The following is a 14,860-nucleotide window of genomic DNA, read 5'->3' as shown; positions in this document are numbered from 1 at the left end:
AATAGCTGCCAACACGTCTTGCTGCCGCCTAGCGGCAGCTGTGTGAAACTGCTGCTGCTCTGGGTGGATGGTGCGAGAGCAAACGACTCTACGATCTAAGTTTTACACCCAAAACTGCCAAATCTACAGTTGACAGAGCTGCCACTTACTAAGAACGACACCTCGCAGTAATTAGTTCACAAATTAGCACTCGGCAGGCCTTGTGTTCCTCGCCAGAGCTGTGTAAACCTACGTCCAAGCCGAACCATGTTTGACGCGGCGCCATAACTATATATACAATTTCAGAGGGCTCCTCGAATGTACTCTCTTCGGCGGTACATATACTAAAATTGGAACGATACAGGGAAGATTAGCATGGCCCCTGCGCAAGGATGACACGCAAAATCGTGAAGCGTTCCACATTTTTTTTCGCAATCTCACTCTCTCATGCCTCACATCAGCTGCTAATACCATCAGCCAACTACACAAGTTTCGCTTCATATCTGCACCCACTTGTCACAAACTATGCTCTCCATTTACGCAGTTCTCCTCCACTTTCTTTCATTCACAACAGAACATGACAAAACTGGCAATAAACCTATCCCTTACATCACCAATGCACATCTAAAATGTCACTCTAATAACAAGTCAGCAAGCACACCAAAACCACAAGTACATGTCACTAGCACCCCTTCAACACAAATCACAGCCAGGCTAAGCCTAGCACAGGCAAAAGCCTCTTCTCTTCCTCAGTATCACACTCAGCTGTCACAGCATCTCTTGCTACTGTCTCAATCATGTCATTTCATAACACACACCTACTGCCACACACAACATTTGGAAACCTTACACACCTTTACACAAGATAGCTGCATGTTCCAAATCTTTCTCACTCACATACTTTCACTTAGACTACTGCTTAAATACACTCTAGCGCTCTAAAATTAGCTTGCATTACCTAATATTTATTTTTCTCTAACGCCTGCAAAGCTTCTGGTGCCTGTAAGCCACTATCACATACTGTCTGCACACAGACCCACAATATTTATCTTTATTCATCTTCATGGCTGCAGCTGATGCCATAATTGTTTGAGCAGCATAAACAAACATGTGAAGGAAGGTGTATCTTTCATGATTAAGTGTGCAAGCTACCCCTTTACAGGAAGTTTATTTAACATTTTGTTTCAAGTAACTTTCCTAGTGGCCTTGCTATCCAGCTGCAGCCTCATATAACAGACTGCAGGTGACACCTCATCAGGTTCTTAACTGAAGCATATCTGCCTGTGTAATAAGCCACTGCCCTTCACCTAAAAACCAACTATTACTGCAAATCTGTGGTGCATCAGCATGTCATGTACAAATTTCACTGGTGTGACCCACAAAGTATTTTCCCACATGTCTGGCAATCTGCCATTACATACAGTTACCTAAATAAATTCCAAAAGTGTCAGCCAATGAATACCACAACACTGAAGTGTTTAGACAGCAGACCAGTATGCTAATATTAACATATAGCATTTAGATGTGAGACTCTACTGTTTTGACAGCACTTTGAATCCCATCAATGTGATACAAGTCGATGGTGTTCACAATTGCAGCTGATGCACCTCTCATCCTGTGTCTAGGAGAAAGATTGGACAAACTCTGCATGCAATATTCATCATGTTACATACACAGAAGCTCTACCACATAAGCAGATACAGAGCCAGTCAAGACACAAAACACTAGCAAGCTTCAAGATTTCAGCAATAAACAACTACATCACAAACCAGTTGGTGTCACATGACACCAGTAGCTACTCAGTTATTAACTGCTTTCAAATACTAAATCTATCACTCTTTGTTCTGCACTAGCAATTCTTCCTGCAATAACAACATTCACCAACCTGGATTACAGCTGATTGACATTTCACAGGAACATAACTACAGCTACTAACACAATGCTAACCTGGTTTCTCTTACCACATGTCCCCTCGATATTTTAGGCTCATTCACACACCTCAATCACAGTGTTTCACTGTTGTCAAGTAGACCTGCCCTGTGTACACCTGGATCAACACAAATATATCACCTGGTATTGTACTGAAAACGGAACTATGTCCATCATTCCTACTACTATCTCACACAAGTCGCATTAACCCATCCATGCCCTGGTAATGACCTACACTGCTGTGTTTCAAAGTGTGCAATACGAATGCTGTTTTTAATGGTTTGTGAGGCTACTGTGTCTCTTCTTGCAGTCACTATTGTCTTCTGGCGCCATTGGATGAATAGAACCATGCTTGGTCTCTGTGGAGTTCCTCAGTAATTTACATGGTCACAGGCTGTGTCTTCTTGTGTTGTACTTGATGTGTGAGTTAAAAGTTGCATTGCATATGAGCACTCTGTAATTAAATCGATAGGTATCGTAAGAAAGTACCACTGCAAGAGTAATGCAATTTGTGTTAGCAGTGAAGACAGTTTGGCCAAAATATTCGCTTGTTTTGAGAGTCTTGAAGACCTGCTACCTGCTCCAGTCAGAGTCATTTATCCCACACATTAGAGAAGTGTGTTTCATACGTATGCCTATAAGACACTAAACTCGGGATGTGAGAACATGGCGACAATAGCTGCCAACACGTCTTGCTGCCGCCTAGCGGCAGCTGTGTGAAACTGCTGCTGCTCTGGGTGGATGGTGCGAGAGCAAACGACTCTACGATCTAAGTTTTACACCCAAAACTGCCAAATCTACAGTTGACAGAGCTGCCACTTACTAAGAACGACACCTCGCAGTAATTAGTTCACAAATTAGCACTCGGCAGGCCTTGTGTTCCTCGCCAGAGCTGTGTAAACCTACGTCCAAGCCGAACCATGTTTGACGCGACGCCATAACTATATATACAATTTCAGAGGGCTCCTCGAATGTACTCGCTTCGGCGGTACATATACTAAAATTGGAACGATACAGAGAAGATTAGCATGGCCCCTGCGCAAGGATGACACGCAAAATCGTGAAGCGTTCCACATTTTTTTTCGCAATCTCACTCTCTCATGCCTCACATCAGCTGCTAATACCATCAGCCAACTACACAAGTTTCGCTTCATATCTGCACCCACTTGTCACAAAAATGCTCTCCATTTACGCAGTTCTCCTCCACTTTCTTTCATTCACAACAGAACATGACAAAACTGGCAATAAACCTATCCCTTACATCACCAATGCACATCTAAAATGTCACTCTAATAACAAGTCAGCAAGCACACCAAAACCACAAGTACATGTCACTAGCACCCCTTCAACACAAATCACAGCCAGGCTAAGCCTAGCACAGGCAAAAGCCTCTTCTCTTCCTCAATATCACACTCAGCTGTCACAGCATCTCTTGCTACTGTCTCAATCATGTCATTTCATAACACACACCTACTGCCAAACACAACATTTGGAAACCTTACACCAACTTTACACAAGATAGCTGCATGTTCCAAATCTTTCTCACTCACATACTTTCACTTAGACTACTGCTTAAATACACTCTAGCGCTCTAAAATTAGCTTGCATTACCTAATATTTATTTTTCTCTAACGCCTACAAAGCTTCTGGTGCCTGTAAGCCACTATCACATACTGTCTGCACACAGACCCACAATATTTATCTTTATTCATCTTCATGGCTGCAGCTGATGCCATAATTGTTTGAGCAGCATAAACAGACATGTGAAGGAAGGTGTATCTTTCATGATTAAGTGTGCAAGCTACCCCTTTACAGGAAGTTTATTTAACATTTTGTTTCAAGTAACTTTCCTAGTGGCCTTGCTATCCAGCTGCAGCCTCATAATACAGACTGCAGGTGACACCTCATCAGGTTCTTAACTGAAGCATATCTGCCTGTGTAATAAGCCACTGCCCTTCACCTAAAAACCAACTATTACTGCAAATCTGTGGTGCATCAGCATGTCATGTACAAATTTCACTGGTGTGACCCACAAAGTATTTTCCCACATGTCTGGCAATCTGCCATTACATACAGTTACCTAAATAAATTCCAAAAGTGTCAGCCAATGAATACCACAACACTGAAGTGTTTAGACAGCAGACCAGTATGCTAATATTAACATATAGCATTTAGATGTGAGACTCTACTATTTTGACAGCACTTTGAATCCCATCAATGTGATACAAGTCGATGGTGTTCACAATTGCAGCTGATGCACCTCTCATCCTGTGTCTAGGAGAAAGATTGGACAAACTCTGCATGCAATATTCATCATGTTACATACACAGAAGCTCTACCACATAAGCAGATACAGAGCCAGTCAAGACACAAAACACTAGCAAGCTTCAAGATTTCAGGAATAGACAATAACATCACAAACCAGTTGGTGTCACATGACACCAGTAGCTACTCAGTTATTAACTGCTTTCAAATACTAAATCTATCACTCTTTGTTCTGCACTAGCAATTCTTCCTGCAATAACAACATTCACCAACCTGGATTACAGCTGATTGACATTTCACAGGAACATAAATACAGCTACTAACACAATGCTAACCTGGTTTCTCTTACCACATGTCCCCTCGATATTTTAGGCTCATTCACACACCTCAATCACAGTGTTTCACTGTTGTGAAGTAGACCTGCCCTGTGTACACCTGGATCAACACAAATATATCACCTGGTATTGTACTGAAAACGGAACTATGTCCATCATTCCTACTACTATCTCACACAAGTCGCATTAACCCATCCATGCCCTGGTAATGACCTACACTGCTGTGTTTCAAAGTGTGCAATACGAATGCTGTTTTTAATGGTTTGTGAGGCTACTGTGTCTCTTCTTGCAGTCACTATTGTCTTCTGGCGCCATTGGATGAATAGAACCATGCTTGGTCTCTGTGGAGTTCCTCAGTAATTTACATGGTCCCAGGCTGTGTCTTCTTGTGTTGTACTTGATGTGTGAGTTAAAAGTTGCATTGCATATGAGCACTCTGTAATTAAATCGATAGGTATCGTAAGAAAGTACCACTGCAAGAGTAATGCAATTTGTGTTAGCAGTGAAGACAGTTTGGCCAAAATATTCGCTTGTTTTGAGAGTCTTGAAGACCTGCTACCTGCTCCAGTCAGAGTCATTTATCCCACACATTAGAGAAGTGTGTTTCATACGTATGCCTATAAGACACTAAACTCGGGATGTGAGAACATGGCGACAATAGCTGCCAACACGTCTTGCTGCCGCCTAGCGGCAGCTGTGTGAAACTGCTGCTGCTCTGGGTGGATGGTGCGAGAGCAAACGACTCTACGATCTAAGTTTTACACCCAAAACTGCCAAATCTACAGTTGACAGAGCTGCCACTTACTAAGAACGACACCTCGCAGTAATTAGTTCACAAATTAGCACTCGGCAGGCCTTGTGTTCCTCGCCAGAGCTGTGTAAACCTACGTCCAAGCCGAACCATGTTTGACGCGACGCCATAACTATATATACAATTTCAGAGGGCTCATCGAATGTACTCGCTTCGGCGGTACATATACTAAAATTGGAACGATACAGAGAAGATTAGCATGGCCCCTACGCAAGGATGACACGCAAAATCGTGAAGCGTTCCACATTTTTTTTCGCAATCTCACTCTCTCATGCCTCACATCAGCTGCTAATACCATCAGCCAACTACACAAGTTTCGCTTCATATCTGCACCCACTTGTCACAAACTATGCTCTCCATTTACGCAGTTCTCCTCCACTTTCTTTCATTCACAACAGAACATGACAAAACTGGCAATAAACCTATCCCTTACATCACCAATGCACATCTAAAATGTCACTCTAATAACAAGTCAGCAAGCACACCAAAACCACAAGTACATGTCACTAGCACCCCTTCAACACAAATCACAGCCAGGCTAAGCCTAGCACAGGCAAAAGCCTCTTCTCTTCCTCAGTATCACACTCAGCTGTCACAGCATCTCTTGCTACTGTCTCAATCATGTCATTTCATAACACACACCTACTGCCACACACAACATTTGGAAACCTTACACCAACTTTACACAAGATAGCTGCATGTTCCAAATCTTTCTCACTCACATACTTTCACTTAGACTACTGCTTAAATACACTCTAGCGCTCTAAAATTAGCTTGCATTACCTAATATTTATTTTTCTCTAACGCCTGCAAAGCTTCTGGTGCCTGTAAGCCACTATCACATACTGTCTGCATACAGCTGCATACAGACCCACAATATTTATCTTTATTCATCTTCATGGCTGCAGCTGATGCCATAATTGTTTGAGCAGCATAAACAAACATGTGAAGGAAGGTGTATCTTTCATCATTAAGTGTGCAAGCTACCCCTTTACAGGAAGTTTATGTAACATTATGTTTCAAGTAACTTTCCTAGTGGCCTTGCTATCCAGCTGCAGCCTCATAATACAGACTGCAGGTGACACCTCATCAGGTTCTTAACTGAAGCATGTCTGCCTGTGTAATAAGCCACTGCCCTTCACCTAAAAACCAACTATTACTGCAAATCTGTGGTGCATCAGCATGTCATGTACAAATTTCACTGGTGTGACCCACAAAGTATTTTCCTACATGTCTGGCAATCTGCCATTACATACAGTTACTTAAATAAATTCCAAAAGTGTCAGCCAATGAATACCACAACACTGAAGTGTTTAGACAGCAGACCAGTATGCTAATATTAACATATAGCATTTAGATGTGAGACTCTATTATTTTGACAGCACTTTGAATACCATCAATGTGATACAAGTCGATGGTGTTCACAATTGCAGCTGATGCACCTCTCATCCTGTGTCTAGGAGAAAGATTGCACAAACTCTGCATGCAATATTCATCATGTTACATACACAGAAGCTCTACCACATAAGCAGATACAGAGCCAGTCAAGACACACAACACTAGCAAGCTTCAAGATTTCAGGAATAGACAATTACATCACAAACCAGTTTGTGTCACATTGACACCAGTAGCAACTCAGTTATTAACTGCTTTCAAATACTAAATCTATCACTCTTTGTTCTGCACTAGCAATTCTTCCTGCAATAACAACATTCACCAACCTGGATTACAGCTGATTGACATTTCACAGGAACATAACTACAGCTACTAACACAATGCTAACCTGGTTTCTCTTACCACATGTCCCCTCGATATTTTAGGCTCATTCACACACCTCAATCACAGTGTTTCACTGTTGTCAAGTAGACCTGCCCTGTGTACACCTGGATCAACACAAATATATCACCTGGTATTGTACTGAAAACGGAACTATGTCCATCATTCCTACTACTATCTCACACAAGTCGCATTAACCCATCCATGCCCTAGTAATGACCTACACTGCTGTGTTTCAAAGTGTGCAATACGAATGCTGTTTTTAATGGTTTGTGAGGCTACTGTGTCTCTTCTTGCAGTCACTATTGTCTTCTGGCGCCATTGGATGAATAGAACCATGCTTGGTCTCTGTGGAGTTCCTCAGTAATTTACATGGTCACAGGCTGTGTCTTCTTGTGTTGTACTTGATGTGTGAGTTAAAAGTTGCATTGCATATGAGCACTCTGTAATTAAATCGATAGGTATCGTAAGAAAGTACCACTGCAAGAGTAATGCAATTTGTGTTAGCAGTGAAGACAGTTTGGCCAAAATATTCGCTTGTTTTGAGAGTCTTGAAGACCTGCTACCTGCTCCAGTCAGAGTCATTTATCCCACACATTAGAGAAGTGTGTTTCATACGTATGCCTATAAGACACTAAACTCGGGATGTGAGAACATGGCGACAATAGCTGCCAACACGTCTTGCTGCCGCCTAGCGGCAGCTGTGTGAAACTGCTGCTGCTCTGGGTGGATGGTGCGAGAGCAAACGACTCTACGATCTAAGTTTTACACCCAAAACTGCCAAATCTACAGTTGACAGAGCTGCCACTTACTAAGAACGACACCTCGCAGTAATTAGTTCACAAATTAGCACTCGGCAGGCCTTGTGTTCCTCGCCAGAGCTGTATAAACCTACGTCCGAGCCGAACCATGTTTGACGCGACGCCATAACTATATATACAATTTCAGAGGGCTCCTCGAATGTACTCGCTTCGGCGGTACATATACTAAAATTGGAACGATACAGAGAAGATTAGCATGGCCCCTGCGCAAGGATGACACGCAAAATCGTGAAGCGTTCCACATTTTTTTTTCGCAATCTCACTCTCTCATGCCTCACATCAGCTGCTAATACCATCAGCCAACTACACAAGTTTCGCTTCATATCTGCACCCACTTGTCACAAAAATGCTCTCCATTTACGCAGTTCTCCTCCACTTTCTTTCATTCACAACAGAACATGACAAAACTGGCAATAAACCTATCCCTTACATCACCAATGCACATCTAAAATGTCACTCTAATAACAAGTCAGCAAGCACACCAAAACCACAAGTACATGTCACTAGCACCCCTTCAACACAAATCACAGCCAGGCTAAGCCTAGCACAGGCAAAAGCCTCTTCTCTTCCTCAATATCACACTCAGCTGTCACAGCATCTCTTGCTACTGTCTCAATCATGTCATTTCATAACACACACCTACTGCCACACACAACATTTGGAAACCTTACACCAACTTTACACAAGATAGCTGCATGTTCCAAATCTTTCTCACTCACATACTTTCACTTAGACTACTGCTTAAATACACTCTAGCGCTCTAAAATTAGCTTGCATTACCTAATATTTATTTTTCTCTAACGCCTACAAAGCTTCTGGTGCCTGTAAGCCACTATCACATACTGTCTGCACACAGACCCACAATATTTATCTTTATTCATCTTCATGGCTGCAGCTGATGCCATAATTGTTTGAGCAGCATAAACAAACATGTGAAGGAAGGTGTATCTTTCATCATTAAGTGTGCAAGCTACCCCTTTACAGGAAGTTTATTTAACATTATGTTTCAAGTAACTTTCCTAGTGGCCTTGCTATCCAGCTGCAGCCTCATAATACAGACTGCAGGTGACACCTCATCAGGTTCTTAACTGAAGCATATCTGCCTGTGTAATAAGCCACTGCCCTTCACCTAAAAACCAACTATTACTGCAAATCTGTGGTGCATCAGCATGTCATGTACAAATTTCACTGGTGTGACCCACAAAGTATTTTCCCACATGTCTGGCAATCTGCCATTACATACAGTTACTTAAATAAATTCCAAAAGTGTCAGCCAATGAATACCACAACACTGAAGTGTTTAGACAGCAGACCAGTATGCTAATATTAACATATAGCATTTAGATGTGAGACTCTACTATTTTGACAGCACTTTGAATCCCATCAATGTGATACAAGTCGATGGTGTTCACAATTGCAGCTGATGCACCTCTCATCCTGTGTCTAGGAGAAAGATTGCACAAACTCTGCATGCAATATTCATCATGTTACATACACAGAAGCTCTACCACATAAGCAGATACAGAGCCAGTCAAGACACAAAACACTAGCAAGCTTCAAGATTTCAGGAATAGACAACTACATCACAAACCAGTTGGTGTCACATGACACCAGTAGCTACTCAGTTATTAACTGCTTTCAAATACTAAATCTATCACTCTTTGTTCTGCACTAGCAATTCTTCCTGCAATAACAACATTCACCAACCTGGATTACAGCTGATTGACATTTCACAGGAACATAACTACAGCTACTAACACAATGCTAACCTGGTTTCTCTTACCACATGTCCCCTCGATATTTTAGGCTCATTCACACACCTCAATCACAGTGTTTCACTGTTGTCAAGTAGACCTGCCCTGTGTACACCTGGATCAACACAAATATATCACCTGGTATTGTACTGAAAACGGAACTATGTCCATCATTCCTACTACTATCTCACACAAGTCGCATTAACCCATCCATGCCCTAGTAATGACCTACACTGCTGTGTTTCAAAGTGTGCAATACGAATGCTGTTTTTAATGGTTTGTGAGGCTACTGTGTCTCTTCTTGCAGTCACTATTGTCTTCTGGCGCCATTGGATGAATAGAACCATGCTTGGTCTCTGTGGAGTTCCTCAGTAATTTACATGGTCACAGGCTGTGTCTTCTTGTGTTGTACTTGATGTGTGAGTTAAAAGTTGCATTGCATATGAGCACTCTGTAATTAAATCGATAGGTATCGTAAGAAAGTACCACTGCAAGAGTAATGCAATTTGTGTTAGCAGTGAAGACAGTTTGGCCAAAATATTCGCTTGTTTTGAGAGTCTTGAAGACCTGCTACCTGCTCCAGTCAGAGTCATTTATCCCACACATTAGAGAAGTGTGTTTCATACGTATGCCTATAAGACACTAAACTCGGGATGTGAGAACATGGCGACAATAGCTGCCAACACATCTTGCTGCCGCCTAGCGGCAGCTGTGTGAAACTGCTGCTGCTCTGGGTGGATGGTGCGAGAGCAAACGACTCTACGATCTAAGTTTTACACCCAAAACTGCCAAATCTACAGTTGACAGAGCTGCCACTTACTAAGAACGACACCTCGCAGTAATTAGTTCACAAATTAGCACTCGGCAGGCCTTGTGTTCCTCGCCAGAGCTGTGTAAACCTACGTCCAAGCCGAACCATGTTTGACGCGACGCCATAACTATATATACAATTTCAGAGGGCTCCTCGAATGTACTCGCTTCGGCGGTACATATACTAAAATTGGAACGATACAGAGAAGATTAGCATGGCCCCTGCGCAAGGATGACACGCAAAATCGTGAAGCGTTCCACATTTTTTTTCGCAATCTCACTCTCTCATGCCTCACATCAGCTGCTAATACCATCAGCCAACTGCACAAGTTTCGCTTCATATCTGCACCCACTTGTCACAAACTATGCTCTCCATTTACGCAGTTCTCCTCCACTTTCTTTCATTCACAACAGAACATGACAAAACTGGCAATAAACCTATCCCTTACATCACCAAAGCACATCTAAAATGTCACTCTAATAACAAGTCAGCAAGCACACCAAAACCACAAGTACATGTCACTAGCACCCCTTCAACACAAATCACAGCCAGGCTAAGCCTAGCACAGGCAAAAGCCTCTTCTCTTCCTCAGTATCACACTCAGCTGTCACAGCATCTCTTGCTACTGTCTCAATCATGTCATTTCATAACACACACCTACTGCCACACACAACATTTGGAAACCTTACACCAACTTTACACAAGATAGCTGCATGTTCCAAATCTTTCTCACTCACATACTTTCACTTAGACTACTGCTTAAATACACTCTAGCGCTCTAAAATTAGCTTGCATTACCTAATATTTATTTTTCTCTAACGCCTGCAAAGCTTCTGGTGCCTGTAAGCCACTATCACATACTGTCTGCATACAGACCCACAATATTTATCTTTATTCATCTTCATGGCTGCAGCTGATGCCATAATTGTTTGAGCAGCATAAACAAACATGTGAAGGAAGGTGTATCTTTCATCATTAAGTGTGCAAGCTACCCCTTTACAGGAAGTTTATGTAACATTATGTTTCAAGTAACTTTCCTAGTGGCCTTGCTATCCAGCTGCAGCCTCATAATACAGACTGCAGGTGACACCTCATCAGGTTCTTAACTGAAGCATATCTGCCTGTGTAATAAGCCACTGCCCTTCACCTAAAAACCAACTATTACTGCAAATCTGTGGTGCATCAGCATGTCATGTACAAATTTCACTGGTGTGACCCACAAAGTATTTTCCTACATGTCTGGCAATCTGCCATTACATACAGTTACTTAAATAAATTCCAAAAGTGTCAGCCAATGAATACCACAACACTGAAGTGTTTAGACAGCAGACCAGTATGCTAATATTAACATATAGCATTTAGATGTGAGACTCTATTATTTTGACAGCACTTTGAATCCCATCAATGTGATACAAGTCGATGGTGTTCACAATTGCAGCTGATGCACCTCTCATCCTGTGTCTAGGAGAAAGATTGCACAAACTCTGCATGCAATATTCATCATGTTACATACACAGAAGCTCTACCACATAAGCAGATACAGAGCCAGTCAAGACACAAAACACTAGCAAGCTTCAAGATTTCAGGAATAGACAACTACATCACAAACCAGTTTGTGTCACATTGACACCAGTAGCAACTCAGTTATTAACTGCTTTCAAATACTAAATCTATCACTCTTTGTTCTGCACTAGCAATTCTTCCTGCAATAACAACATTCACCAACCTGGATTACAGCTGATTGACATTTCACAGGAACATAACTACAGCTACTAACACAATGCTAACCTGGTTTCTCTTACCACATGTCCCCTCGATATTTTAGGCTCATTCACACACCTCAATCACAGTGTTTCACTGTTGTGAAGTAGACCTGCCCTGTGTACACCTGGATCAACACAAATATATCACCTGGTATTGTACTGAAAACGGAACTATGTCCATCATTCCTACTACTATCTCACACAAGTCGCATTAACCCATCCATGCCCTAGTAATGACCTACACTGCTGTGTTTCAAAGTGTGCAATACGAATGCTGTTTTTAATGGTTTGTGAGGCTACTGTGTCTCTTCTTGCAGTCACTATTGTCTTCTGGCGCCATTGGATGAATAGAACCATGCTTGGTCTCTGTGGAGTTCCTCAGTAATTTACATGGTCACAGGCTGTGTCTTCTTGTGTTGTACTTGATGTGTGAGTTAAAAGTTGCATTGCATATGAGCACTCTGTAATTAAATCGATAGGTATCGTAAGAAAGTACCACTGCAAGAGTAATGCAATTTGTGTTAGCAGTGAAGACAGTTTGGCCAAAATATTCGCTTGTTTTGAGAGTCTTGAAGACCTGCTACCTGCTCCAGTCGGAGTCATTTATCCCACACATTAGAGAAGTGTGTTTCATACGTATGCCTATAAGACACTAAACTCGGGATGTGAGAACATGGCGACAATAGCTGCCAACACGTCTTGCTGCCGCCTAGCGGCAGCTGTGTGAAACTGCTGCTGCTCTGGGTGGATGGTGCGAGAGCAAACGACTCTACGATCTAAGTTTTACACCCAAAACTGCCAAATCTACAGTTGACAGAGCTGCCACTTACTAAGAACGACACCTCGCAGTAATTAGTTCACAAATTAGCACTCGGCAGGCCTTGTGTTCCTCGCCAGAGCTGTGTAAACCTACGTCCAAGCCGAACCATGTTTGACGCGACGCCATAACTATATATACAATTTCAGAGGGCTCCTCGAATGTACTCGCTTCGGCGGTACATATACTAAAATTGGAACGATACAGAGAAGATTAGCATGGCCCCTGCGCAAGGATGACACGCAAAATCGTGAAGCGTTCCACATTTTTTTTCGCAATCTCACTCTCTCATGCCTCACATCAGCTGCTAATACCATCAGCCAACTGCACAAGTTTCGCTTCATATCTGCACCCACTTGTCACAAACTATGCTCTCCATTTACGCAGTTCTCCTCCACTTTCTTTCATTCACAACAGAACATGACAAAACTGGCAATAAACCTATCCCTTACATCACCAAAGCACATCTAAAATGTCACTCTAATAACAAGTCAGCAAGCACACCAAAACCACAAGTACATGTCACTAGCACCCCTTCAACACAAATCACAGCCAGGCTAAGCCTAGCACAGGCAAAAGCCTCTTCTCTTCCTCAGTATCACACTCAGCTGTCACAGCATCTCTTGCTACTGTCTCAATCATGTCATTTCATAACACACACCTACTGCCACACACAACATTTGGAAACCTTACACCAACTTTACACAAGATAGCTGCATGTTCCAAATCTTTCTCACTCACATACTTTCACTTAGACTACTGCTTAAATACACTCTAGCGCTCTAAAATTAGCTTGCATTACCTAATATTTATTTTTCTCTAACGCCTGCAAAGCTTCTGGTGCCTGTAAGCCACTATCACATACTGTCTGCATACAGACCCACAATATTTATCTTTATTCATCTTCATGGCTGCAGCTGATGCCATAATTGTTTGAGCAGCATAAACAAACATGTGAAGGAAGGTGTATCTTTCATCATTAAGTGTGCAAGCTACCCCTTTACAGGAAGTTTATGTAACATTATGTTTCAAGTAACTTTCCTAGTGGCCTTGCTATCCAGCTGCAGCCTCATAATACAGACTGCAGGTGACACCTCATCAGGTTCTTAACTGAAGCATATCTGCCTGTGTAATAAGCCACTGCCCTTCACCTAAAAACCAACTATTACTGCAAATCTGTGGTGCATCAGCATGTCATGTACAAATTTCACTGGTGTGACCCACAAAGTATTTTCCTACATGTCTGGCAATCTGCCATTACATACAGTTACTTAAATAAATTCCAAAAGTGTCAGCCAATGAATACCACAACACTGAAGTGTTTAGACAGCAGACCAGTATGCTAATATTAACATATAGCATTTAGATGTGAGACTCTATTATTTTGACAGCACTTTGAATCCCATCAATGTGATACAAGTCGATGGTGTTCACAATTGCAGCTGATGCACCTCTCATCCTGTGTCTAGGAGAAAGATTGCACAAACTCTGCATGCAATATTCATCATGTTACATACACAGAAGCTCTACCACATAAGCAGATACAGAGCCAGTCAAGACACAAAACACTAGCAAGCTTCAAGATTTCAGGAATAGACAACTACATCACAAACCAGTTTGTGTCACATTGACACCAGTAGCAACTCAGTTATTAACTGCTTTCAAATACTAAATCTATCACTCTTTGTTCTGCACTAGCAATTCTTCCTGCAATAACAACATTCACCAACCTGGATTACAGCTGATTGACATTTCACAGGAACATAACTACAGCTACTAACACAATGCTAACCTGGTTT

At 42.0% G+C, this 14,860-nt stretch overlaps 6 non-coding genes across 6 annotated transcripts; all 6 read left to right on the top strand.

The window, feature by feature from the left end:
- Window positions 1-299: 299 nt before the first annotated feature.
- LOC126279687 (U6 spliceosomal RNA) lies at window positions 300-406 on the top strand. The gene has a single exon (XR_007551152.1). It is a non-coding gene; the product is annotated as a U6 spliceosomal RNA (small nuclear RNA).
- A 2,475-nt stretch (window positions 407-2,881) lies between these two features.
- LOC126279361 (U6 spliceosomal RNA) lies at window positions 2,882-2,988 on the top strand. The gene has a single exon (XR_007550844.1). It is a non-coding gene; the product is annotated as a U6 spliceosomal RNA (small nuclear RNA).
- Window positions 2,989-5,463: 2,475 nt separating this feature from the next.
- Window positions 5,464-5,570, top strand: LOC126279684 (U6 spliceosomal RNA). Its single transcript, XR_007551149.1, has one exon. It is a non-coding gene; the product is annotated as a U6 spliceosomal RNA (small nuclear RNA).
- Window positions 5,571-8,057: 2,487 nt separating this feature from the next.
- On the top strand, window positions 8,058-8,164 carry LOC126279360 (U6 spliceosomal RNA). The gene has a single exon (XR_007550843.1). It is a non-coding gene; the product is annotated as a U6 spliceosomal RNA (small nuclear RNA).
- Window positions 8,165-10,640: 2,476 nt separating this feature from the next.
- On the top strand, window positions 10,641-10,747 carry LOC126279359 (U6 spliceosomal RNA). The gene has a single exon (XR_007550842.1). It is a non-coding gene; the product is annotated as a U6 spliceosomal RNA (small nuclear RNA).
- A 2,477-nt stretch (window positions 10,748-13,224) lies between these two features.
- On the top strand, window positions 13,225-13,331 carry LOC126279358 (U6 spliceosomal RNA). Its single transcript, XR_007550841.1, has one exon. It is a non-coding gene; the product is annotated as a U6 spliceosomal RNA (small nuclear RNA).
- Window positions 13,332-14,860: the final 1,529 nt, after the last annotated feature.

The sequence above is a fragment of the Schistocerca gregaria genome, chromosome 6, assembly GCF_023897955.1.
Source record: "Schistocerca gregaria isolate iqSchGreg1 chromosome 6, iqSchGreg1.2, whole genome shotgun sequence".
NCBI lineage: Eukaryota > Metazoa > Arthropoda > Insecta > Orthoptera > Acrididae > Schistocerca > Schistocerca gregaria.
The sequence above is the reverse complement of the archived record's forward strand: the minus strand, read 5'-3'. Positions and strand labels throughout refer to the sequence as shown.